Source organism: Enhydra lutris, unplaced genomic scaffold (genome assembly GCF_002288905.1).
Source record: "Enhydra lutris kenyoni isolate GAN:26980312 unplaced genomic scaffold, ASM228890v2 scaffoldscaffold9, whole genome shotgun sequence".
Taxonomy (NCBI): domain Eukaryota; kingdom Metazoa; phylum Chordata; class Mammalia; order Carnivora; family Mustelidae; genus Enhydra; species Enhydra lutris.
Genome location: NW_019154093.1, coordinates 78,162,952 through 78,174,315, shown reverse-complemented (window position 1 = coordinate 78,174,315; position 11,364 = coordinate 78,162,952). Strand labels below are relative to the sequence as shown.

At 41.3% G+C, this 11,364-nt stretch overlaps 1 protein-coding gene across 1 annotated transcript in view; it reads left to right on the top strand.

Moving 5' to 3' along the window:
- Positions 1 to 717: 717 nt before the first annotated feature.
- LOC111143334 (DENN domain containing 2C) overlaps positions 718 to 11,364 on the top strand; it is an 81,171-nt gene continuing 70,524 nt past the window's right edge. The window contains exon 1 of the mRNA XM_022497008.1: positions 718 to 821. The gene's annotated coding sequence lies outside the window, so the exon portion shown is untranslated. The remainder of the gene's footprint in view (positions 822 to 11,364) is intronic.

Genomic DNA, 11,364 nt, shown 5'->3' with positions numbered 1-11,364 from the left:
GGCGGGGTGGGGCGGGGCGGGGTGGGGTGGGGTGGGGCGGAATGGGGCGGGACGAGGTGGGTTGGGGTGTTTAGCTAGTGCTGGGAAACAGGCTCAACTCCTCCCGACTCTCAGCCTTAGTGAAACTGGGCTGCCGCTCGCAGTAGGCACAGCGCCACGCACATACCTGAGTACGAGCGTGTTGCAGGCGTAGAGCTTAGGCCCGTGTGTCACAACAGGGCGTGGGGGCCGACCTCAGGCACTGGGAGTATCAAAGGCACCCTGCTCTGGGACTTCAAACCTCAGGTGTTCAGAGCGTTATTTGCATCTACGTTTCACTTTGGCACCGGACTGCAAATGCAGTGGCAAGAGAGAATTTCATGCTTTCCTTGACGGAGATGCCATCTGGATTCCTCGCTTAAACTAGAAAGAGTCAACCTTCATGTAAAATTCAGGTCCATCACCGTGGGGCCAGTAGGACCGCAGGCACGGCAACTGCAATGGGACTTCGGCTAGAGGCCTTGGCCGGAGTCCGGGTCACCAACTTCTGGGGCAAGGTTCTAGTCCAGAGTCTGACTCCAACAGGATCTATTCCCTTCTCGACGGTTTTCGGGCGGTGCCGGGGGCGGGCCCTAGCGTGAAGGGTGGGAAGAGGAGCCAATAAGAACCGAGCTTTGCCGGGCGGGGGTGGGGCCGCTGCCGGCCGGGGGCGGGGCCTTCGCAGGGCCTGCGGGGGCGGGACGGAGCCAACCCGGAGTGAGAGCGCCGAGACCTGGCGCGTCCGGGGAGAGCCGGAGAGCTTCGCAGCCCGGCCGCGGGGGCGGCGTGGAGACCCAGGGCAGGTAGGCGCGGGGCGATCCGGGGCGGGCTCGGAGGCGGGGGCCTCGGTCCCTCGTGGCAGTGGACGTCGCATGCTGGGCGTCCGGAGTCCGGCTGGCAGTGCGGGAGCGGGCCGGCGGAGGTGTCGGCTCCGCAGTCTGAGCTCCTCCCCGGCCCCGAGGGACGCGCGAGTTGTCGGACCCTGCGCCCCGTGACATCGAGTCCTGGGAGCCCAGCTCGTAGGCCCGGCGGCTGTGGAGGGGCCCGGCGGGGCATGTCCCCGCCACTCACCTCGGGGACGGGGGACGTTGGGCGCTGGGCAGTCTTAGGGCAGGGAGAGGGAGCGCCCGGTCGCGGAGGAAGCGCGGGGCTATCGCCCTCCGGGGCTATCGCCCTCCGGGGCTGGCCAGGGAGCTTGAACGTCGACAGGTTCAGAAGATGGACTTTTTATTAAACATTCTTGCTTTTTGTGTGTTTTGATTCATAACAGAATCTGATGAGCACAGCATTGAAAGTTGTCCAGTAGGATTTTGATGTTAAAATTGGACAATGGAACATCTAAGAACTTTTGAGTAACGAGTATAGCAGATGATGATTAGATAATGAGTCAAGGGCTGGAGTCTCGGCCAGGACCCACAGAACAGATGTGATACCTCGGTCAAATCGACTTTTCTGGGCTCTGTTTCCTTAGCTGTAAATCTGGGATGTTCATGCTTAGGGGTACTCTGAGGGTCAAAGGAGATTAGTGAGAGTAGTCTGTAAATGTTAGGTATTGTAATTTGCGCACCAGCGTTAAGCATATTCTGTAAAGCAACTACTAAATGCCAGGCACATAGTAGGCACTCTGTAAACCTTTACCCCGAAGCTAGTGATTCACCTCCAGTGTTTTAGATAAAGTCCTAAATCTCTGTTTACTTAGTAAATAAATTGTTTAAGCTCCCCCCACCCCAACAAAATCACTATTGTTTGAAGTGTGGTCCATTTTTTAACTGATCAATGAATTTTTCTAGAATAGAAAATATTATCTACATATTGTTACTGCATTATTTATCATGAAGTTCAGTACCAATCAAATAATCTACTTTTTTGCTTTAAGTAAATAGTTATAGTTTAAGTTACCTGGTAAGGTAAGCTGGGAATATTGCTTCAGATCTAGACTTTCATCTGCTTTTAGTAAAAAACTTAGTAAATTTTTAGTCCTTCAAAACAAAATTAATATGTAGCTGTATTTTTTTTGTACAACCTTTATTGTAGACATGCACATTCTTTTCTATTGGTATATGAATGTATGTGGGGTTTTAGGGGGAGAATGGAAATAAAAAAGAGAATAGCAGTTTGTAACCAGCAGACTTTCACTGGGGTTACTTGTAGGCGTGTTCTGAAGTAGTTTCCCAGGCAGAAACCAGGAAATGTAGTAATTGTGTCTCTTGGCCTTTCGTTGGGGTTGTTTTTTTTTTTTAATATTGACTGTGGCAATAGATTTTTTAAAATACAGATATAAAGGAAGAATGTTAGTTTTTTTTTATGTGAAAAGAGACTTTTCTAAACCTGGAAATTGTGGTTTTTTTAAAAGATTTTATTTATTTATTTGACAGATCACAAGTAGGTATAGAGAGAGAGGAAGGGAAGCAGGCTCCCTGCTGAGCAGAGAGCCCAATGCAGGCCTCAATCCCAGGACTCTGCAATCATGATCTGAGCGAAAGGCAGAGGCCCTAACCCACTGAGCCACCCAGGCACCCCTGGAAACTGTATTTTAAATGATCTGTCTTATACCCAAGAATTTTAGACCACTGGATACTAAGAGCAAGTCAAATGGAGTAGAGGTAAAGTTCCTAATGAATACAATTTTTGTATTGCTTTAAAAGTTTTACGTTTAAGCAGTTCAGTGGAAGATAGGTGTTTTGAAACTACTTAAAGTATTATTTTAAATACGTACTCCATGTATAAATTTTGCTATAGCTTATAGTTTGTTCATGTTGGAGGTCTAAGCCTTACAGTTGCATTATTTATTGAGCACCTATTATATTCCAAGGCACAGTTTTAGTACTTCCATAGAATTTGTGTATGAGTAGAATACAATTCCTTCCTTCTGGGAGGTTAACACTACCGAGTGGGCTAAAATAAGTAGCAAGAAAACTGTTTTTAAAACTGGTGATAACATGAATCAGCATTTATTGGGACCTCTTCTGAACCAGGCAGTGTTCTAAATTCTTTACGTGCATTAGTTTATTGAGTCCTTACCACAGCACCATGAGGGTTATCGTTATTTCTGTGTCCTCACTAAGAGATACAGAGGTCAAATAATCCCCTATCAAAGAGCCTAGGCAGGAGGGCTAGCATTCAGACCAGGCAAACTCCAAAAATCCTAATCCTAACTTTTGCATTGTATGGAGTTTCATATTCTGTGAGTGAAATACCAATAAAACCCAATGTGTGTTTAAGAGAGTTCTGTAAAGAACTTCTTCAAAAAGAAGGAAAGAAAGAGACATAGAGAAAAAGAAACTGCTATTGCAAGATGTGGATGGAGGTTTGTCCAAGCTACAATTTAATTATACTTTGTATATAAGAGCATTTTTCCCCCTCTGGTGAATGACAGGATTCTTCTTGTTTCTAAACTCTCCATCACTCAGTTACTGCAATTATGGCATTATCTTCATAATAGAAGAAGTGGTTATTTTTCAATAAGAAGTTTACAATGTCTGTACTCAGACCATAAGTTAAATGTTAGATTAAGAAAAGAAAATGCTCTCCTGGTGGCAAGAAGCTAATGACCAGACATGTAAATAAGTCCCTACAATTTCAGTGTGATAATAGTTTTAACAGAGATAGAGATAGAATTCAGCGGGGACAATGATGAGGGGAAATAATTCTATGTGTGATAAGGAGGAAGATTAGAGAGAAGATACCATATTTGAATCTGGCTTTGAGAAAAGGATAGGAGTTAACTGAGTTGGGGAAGGAAACAGAAGATGTGGATGAAAACAGGAATATTACGTGAAAGTATATGGTATTTGTGAGGAATATGTTGTAGTTTATTGACTAAAGGTCAGAGTGTGGGCCCCTCAGTAGCTCAGTTGGTTAAGTGTCTGCCTTTGGCTCAGGTCATGATCCCAGGCTCCTGCAGGAGTCCCATGTAGGGCTCCCTGCTCAGCAGGGAGTCTGCTTCTCTCTCTCCCTCCCTCTGCCCCACCCCCCACTCCTGCTCACTCACTCTGTCTGTCTCTCTCTCTCTCTCTCTCTCAAAAATTAACCAATCAATTAATTTTAAAAAATCTTAATGTCTATTTAAAAAGAAATAAAGGTTAGAGTGTATGGAGATAAGAGGTTGGGCTAAAGGGGATGGTGCTTGGAAATAAACTGGCAAAAGAAAATTTCTGAACTTGACTGCTAACCAGGTTAGGATCACTGAAATTGCTAGAAATGAGGTAAGCATGGGGTTTCAGTGCCTCTCATTTGGAATAATGAAGGTCTATCCAGTTTGGCAAAATTGTTCACTATAGAATGTGGTATTAAAGGTAGTTTTAATACTTTGAAATGCAGGATGTGTTATAGAAGAACATATGGAGGTAGGTAAGTAAAAAGTTACGACTCAGAAAGAGAAAAAAGAAGTCTGCTAGTGCCACACAGTGAAGAGCTTGTGGATCATGCTAGAACTTTGGACTCAATTCTAAAGACAATGGAGAGCCAGTGGGGGATTTTAGGTAATGAAGACAGATAACATGGCGGTATGGGACAGAGGCTGGATTGCACAGAGAGAGGTAAAACATAGAGAGATAAGTTAGAAGGCTAACAGTATTGAAATAGTCCAGATAAGAGAGGATCAGGGCCTGGAGTGGGAAAAATGTAACAGAGGTGAAGAGGAGAGGACAGGATAATGAAGATGTAGAATTTACAGGGCTTAAAAAGTGATTGGCTTTGAAGGTGAACAGAAAAGTAAATGACTTCATTTTTTTAGCCTGGGAAACTGGATAGAGGAACTTGTTCTGGGTTTTTTTGTTTGTGTGTGTGTGTGTGTGTGTGTGTGTGTGTTTTTGTTTTGTTTTGTTTTGTTTTAATGTGGGAGGAAGAGCATTGTTTCATTTAGAGCATGTTGAGTTTGAAGTGTCTTGGACACTTCAGGTGGAGTTGCCAGGGGAGGGTCCAGAGCCTCCAGTCTCAGGAGTGAGGCTGAGATTGGTGATTCAGATTTCAGAGTTAGCAAGTAAGTGGTAATTGGAGGCTTAAGAGCAGATGAAATTGCTCAGGAAGAGCATATGCAACTAGAAGAGAAGAGGGCCAGGGATAAATGGTTTGCTTTGTATGAGTGGAAGGGATTACTGATTGATTGATTGTTGCTAATTTTGTCTTATAACTTGTGATTATAAATCAATAAGATGGGCTTTAACTGAAGGTTAAGCAACTTTTACAACCCAGTGAATCCTGTTCTTTTAAACTTTTTTTGAGGGCAGGGGTGCCTGGCTGGTTCAGTTGGTGGAGCACGCAACTCTTAATCTCAGGGTTGTGAGTTCGGGCCCCATGTTGGGTGTAGAAATTACTTCAAAATAAATTATAAAAATAAATAAAAAGTGAATAAAATAAAATTTTATTTTGGAGTCACTCATTTATTCCAAAAGAGTATTGCCCGAAATATTATTGGAGTTCCTCTTTGTAAAAAAAAAAAAAAAAAAAAACTTTATAGCATATTCCCAGCCACACAAGAAAGTAGATCTTCTAGTTTTATTTTTCCTCCTCTGTACTTACTTTTTTTGTTGTTGGACTCAGGACTGAGATCAAGACCTGAGCTGAGATGAAGGGTCCGACACTAAACTGACTGAGCTGCCAGGTGTCCCCCACCTCTGTACTTTCAATTTCCATGCATATATAGCCTATTTCTCTTTAATCAGAGCTATGAAAACAAATGACTATACCCTCACGTGGTTGGAAGTCAGAGAATGCTTTTTTCCAGAAGAGATCTTCGCTTCCGGTAAATATATAGATTATTAATACATGTTTGTTGGTTGATTCATCTTGATAACCAGTCTTACTCAACTTTGGCTCCAGGTGGCTTAACCATCTCCAGAATTCATACTCATAATCAAAGAGTGAAGGTTTGCCACCATTGAGAAGAGTCAAAAGAATATGTTATAGCTATGAAAGCATTTTCAAAAATGGACTTTCAAAAATGTTTTCCTAATTTGTAGTATTATTCAAATAAATGTATGGTCTCCTAAGGCAGGGAGTGGCAAACTTTCTGTAAAGGGCTAGCAAGTAAATATTTTAGACTCTGTGGACCATCCATCTCTATCAGCCCTCAGTCCTGCTAGAAGAGCCTTGTCATACTTCAATGAAAGAGCATGGGCTGTGTTCCAGTTAAAGTTTATTTGTGGACACTGAAATTTGAATTTCATATTATTTTCACATGTCACAGAATATTATACTTTTTGATTGTTTTTTCAACCATTTAAAAAAAACCAGTCTCCGCAGGGGCTATATAAAAACAGGTGGCGGGCCACATTTGGTTGATCCTATCATATGGGATGTTGAAGTACTTAGATCTGTAGTTTAGTTTAAAAAAAAAAAAAAAAGTTCCTAGGGCACCTGGGTGGCTCAGTTGGTTAAGCCGCTGCCTTTGGCTCAGGTCATGATCCCAGAGTCCTGGGATCAAGTCCCACATCAGGTTTCTCGCTCAGCAGGGAGCCTGCTTCTCTCTCTGCTTCTGCCTGCTTGTGCTCTCTCTCTATGACAAATAAATAAATAAATAAATAAATAAAAATAAAAAAAAGTTCTTCAATACATCTGAGACTAATGATGTACTCTATGTTGGCTAACTGAATTTAAATAAAAGTAAAAATAAAAGTTCTTCAAAGTTGCACCTCCTGCTGAAAATGTATGAAAATTTTTAAATTCATCCTCCCGTTTCTCATATAAAGTAGGTGGAAAATACTCCCTTTATTGTTTTGGAAACTGAGAAATAGACTAACTTGTACAATGTCAGGATCAAAAATATGTTTGAGGTTAGGGAGAGGGTGGTCGGGTTATGGACATTGGGGAGGGTATGTGCTAGGGTGAGTGCTGTGACTTGTGTAAGCCTGATGATTCACAGAGCTGTACCCCTGGGGCTAATAATACAATATATGTTAATAAAAATAATTAATAAAAAATGTTTGAAATATTTTTCAGTATTCAGTGCTCCTTACTAAACCAGTAAGACAATAATCTGTTTGCCTCAATGAAAGTGGGGACATTGAAAACTAAATGAAAAAAAAAGAGACTAAAACTTGAAGGAGTGTCCTGCACTGGTTCCCAGAGGATTAGACAGGATGGAATCTTTTTTGTCTTTTTCCTCTCTGACTTCAATGAGTAATTTTTATCCTAAGGAAAAGAGAACATGAAGTTTTTCTTCACTTTATGGGCATTATAGGAGGTTGTGAGATTGAAGGATTAAGTAAATGATGGTGATACAAGAGAAGGAAATGTAAAGGACTGACTTCACATCTGGCTGTTCCAGATGTTTCTCTTGTACCCCTGTTTTTGAGAAGGAAATTCAATATTTTTTTCCTTAGAAGTCTTAGACTCTTGGGTAGCAGCCTGAAAACAGACTTTTTAGCATTCAGTTTAGGCAATATTAAGCCACTTATATTAGTTAAAGGTTATTATTTATGCTTTTTTTTAAAGTTAGATTTCTGACTTTCAAGGTTTTTATCGCAGTGATAAATGTTTACAACAGAGAACATGGAAGAAAATTACTAGTCTTCCTTCAAAGTTTAAATTGATAGAAATGGCATATGTATGGGTTTTTTTCTGCATGGATATTAAAATTAAGACAGACTGGTGAGTGTGTGTTATTCTTGCAGCAACTTAAAAGAGATGTGGTTTGTTGTTGTTGTTTTTCTTTCTTTTTTCCACTGGAGTGAAAAAAACAAAAATCTCCAGCTATCTAGGATATGTTTGAATTGGTTACTTAGCAATATGAAGCATAATTTTATATTTAAATATTTATCTGTATTCTTTGATACTCAACAGACTAGAGTCTGTTGAAGCCAGTGATAATAGGACCTGCTGGGAGGAAAGGCCACAGCCTGCTCTGCAACAGTGTTTACTGCAAACTCCCCTTTCCCTGGCCCCTACCTCCACTGTAAGGGCTAACAAGGAACAAAAGAGCAACATTATGTGAATTAAAGTGATGGTCCATTTGCACAGGATCACGATGCAGTGGTTATCATTACATAGTTCAATTAGCATAATTCAAGGTCAAGCAAAATGTCGCAAAATTGTCTTGGCTGTGGGTGAAAGTGGTGACCTGCTGTCTAATCAAGAGAGAGAGAGAGTGCATGAGCAGGGCAGAAGGGCAGAAGGGCAGAAGGGCAGAAGGGCAGAGGGAGACGGAGAAGCAGGCTCCCTGCTCCCAGGCTTGATTCCAGGACCTGGGGGTTATGACCTGACTCCAAGGCAGATGTTTAACCGAATGAGCCACCCAGGTGCCCCTAATAATTGTAATTTAAAAGTAATTTAGATCAGTTTGCCTGTAAAATTTATTGTTTAGCTATTAGAAGAAGAAAGCCTAAGACTTTTAATGAAGATTATTTAAAATACAGGTTTATCAAATGTGCAAAACCTGACTATAATGACAGGTTTTTGTATTAATGTCTTTGTATTTGTATTAATGTTGCAGATGAAAGCTAAAAATCTTTAAAAAGACTTTTAGAAACACAGTATACTGGGTTTTTCAGTAAGCCTTTTCAAATATTTTCAAAGACAAAAAAAGTAAAATTATCTCAGGTTCCTTTTTATTCAAGGACCATTCCTGGTAAAGATTTATTGTTGTTTTATTTAATTTCAAAACAGAAATGGCTACATGCCTCTTGGGAAAAAATATTCATCTAGAATGCATGGATGAGGGGCCCCTGGGTGGCTCAGTTGGTTAGGTGCCTGCCTTCAGCTCAGGTCATGATCTCAGGGTCCTGGGATCGATTCCCTGCTCAGCAGAGAGCCTGCTTCTCCCTTTTTTGTCTGCCCCTCCCCGCCCCATGCTCACGCTCTCTGTCTCAATAAATAAAATACTAAAAAAGTAGAATGCATGGATATTATGTTTATGACTTTTTGATGATAAATCAGCTGAAAATTATAAGTTCATCTCTTAGTGATGACATACCTCCATTCCATACTATTATGGGATGTTTCATTAATGCTGATAAGGTTGCTGTAGTCTGGTACAGATATCACAGTCCAAAGTGATGCGATCACTGATATTATAAGTTGTACCATGCTTTTAATTTGCCAAGAAAATGGATTTTTGTGGTTTAGTTCTTCATTTACTGCGAAGAATGATTATATGACATTGCTTATCATCATTTTGTATTAAGACCAGAGAATTTCCATTGCAAAGTAGAAAGAATGTAGTACTATTTTTGCCATTCACACCAACTTACTGTTTCAACTAGGATTTTCCACCCTGACCCAATTTAAAACAAAAGAATAAAAGACTCTATAGTGAACCTGGTAAGTACATAGCATTGTCTTTGTGCTTTTCAGAACTGGAATTAATTTATGAATAAGAAAGGTCACCTATTGCATCACACTGAATCTCTTCTAATTTTAATTTTTATATTATTTATTTTAGAATTTTAAGTATATTTGCATCATGGGAACATAATATTTGATGTTAACTTTATGTTTTATCATATGTAGTAAGGGTGATTATTTTGTGCAACTTCTGTTTCAGGTGTGTGTATTATGACAACAAATGTATTTCTTGCCATGGGTTTGGTTAGGACAGTTCATGAAACACTGGCTTGTAATGCAAGAGGAAGGACTTGACTCGGTGGGCAGTCCTCACTCACTAAGCAGGCTCAAGAATCTTGGTGATGGTGTGTGCATGTTTTATAAAACCAGACCAATGTATACTTCTCCTGTTACTGCCCTTAGATGATCCCTTTTTGCCTTTCCATTCCTCCCCAGAAAAATTATGATTGCCCGCTCTATCCCCTCCCCTGTGGATATTACATGTTCCTACTTTCCTTGTGTTTTTTGATTCCCTCAAGCCCAGTTTCTCCCCACAAACTAGTCTTTTGGCCACTCATTGCCTGATTTTGTCATTTCTGCTCGTTTACAGATCCTAATCATGTTTCATGTTCTCAAAGGTTTAGTTCCTGACTCTGCTTTTTTAAAACTCTCTGCTTAGGGAACCTGTAGATTCTTGCTTCTTTTTTCTACACCGAGCCTATCTTAAAACCTCCTCTACGTGGGGGGTTTCCCTCTCTCACTTGACTCTTACCAGATAATCTCACCTGTTATTTCAGAGGGGAGACGGCAGCCTTCAGGGTGGGGGAAGTTCATCCGTGCACGGCCCTTCCACCTTCTATAAGTATACCTGCGTCCTTACCTTTCTTTCCTCATTCCCTTCTGTCCCAGTGGGAGAGCTGTCCCTCTTCCTATCAGCTGCTAAACCCTGCAGCTCCAGGTGGGTGCCACACCATCTCTCCCTTTCGGGGTTTGCTCTCAGACCTTTGTTTCTTCTCTACTGACTCCTTTCCACCAGTGTTTAAACAATCTTAATTCTTTTCTATTAAAAAAAAAAAAAAGACTTTACTGAAACCTGTGTTCCTGGTTAGCTACTACTCTGTTGTCCACTTGCCTGCCTGGATGAGCTCCTTGAAGGATTGTCTCCAGTTGCTGGTTCCATTCTTTTTGTCCCATTCGCCTGTCAGTTCACTGTGACCTCCCTTTAGCTTCCTCCATGCCACCGAACCTGCTCTTGCCTAGGTCCTAATGACTAATACACATTCAGGTCTTTACCTGATCTCACCTTTGTTTTTTAAACTTTTTTTTGAAACTTGTTTTATTTATTTATTTATCTCAGAACACGCTGGGGCAAACCTGAGTGGAGGCAGGTGGGGGGATGGGTAGAGGGAAAGGGAGAGAGAGAGAAACACCTTAAGCTGACTCCCAGCTGAGTGCGGAGCCTGATACAGGGGCTTGATCCCAGGACTTTGCAATTGTGACCTGAGCCAAAACCAAGAGTCAGATGCTCAAACAACTGAGCCACCCAGGCATCCCTGCCTTAGTTGACCTTCTGATGGTGTATCTGTTGACCGTTCTTTTCTGTTTGAAGGATTCTCTTCCTTTGGCTTCCATAATTCCACACACTCTTGGCATTTTCTCCCATCTCTTATCTAAATTTATGACAGAAATTACCACCTATGATAGAAAAGAACTGACCTAGAATGTCCCCAAACTGACCTGTTTTGGGTTAGTACTGTTTTTGGAATTTATAATGCTTCATTCCAGCAGAGTATGATGATCTGTAAAAAAAAATCATTTGAAGAAATAAAGTATGATTCTGTGGTAATAAAGGATGTGTGGCATGGTATGGTAAGAAATAAATGAGTGAAAGTTTACATGGAAACCACAGCGAGATGCCACTGCATAAGAGAATGGCTAAAATGTAACAGACTAACAGTGTAAGTGCTGGTGAGGCTGAGGAGTGACCAGAACTAATAGACTGCTGGGGAGAGTGTAAATTATAAATTGTGTAAGTTGGTACAAACCCTTCTGAAAAGCCTTTGGCAGTGTCTATTAAAGTGAAGC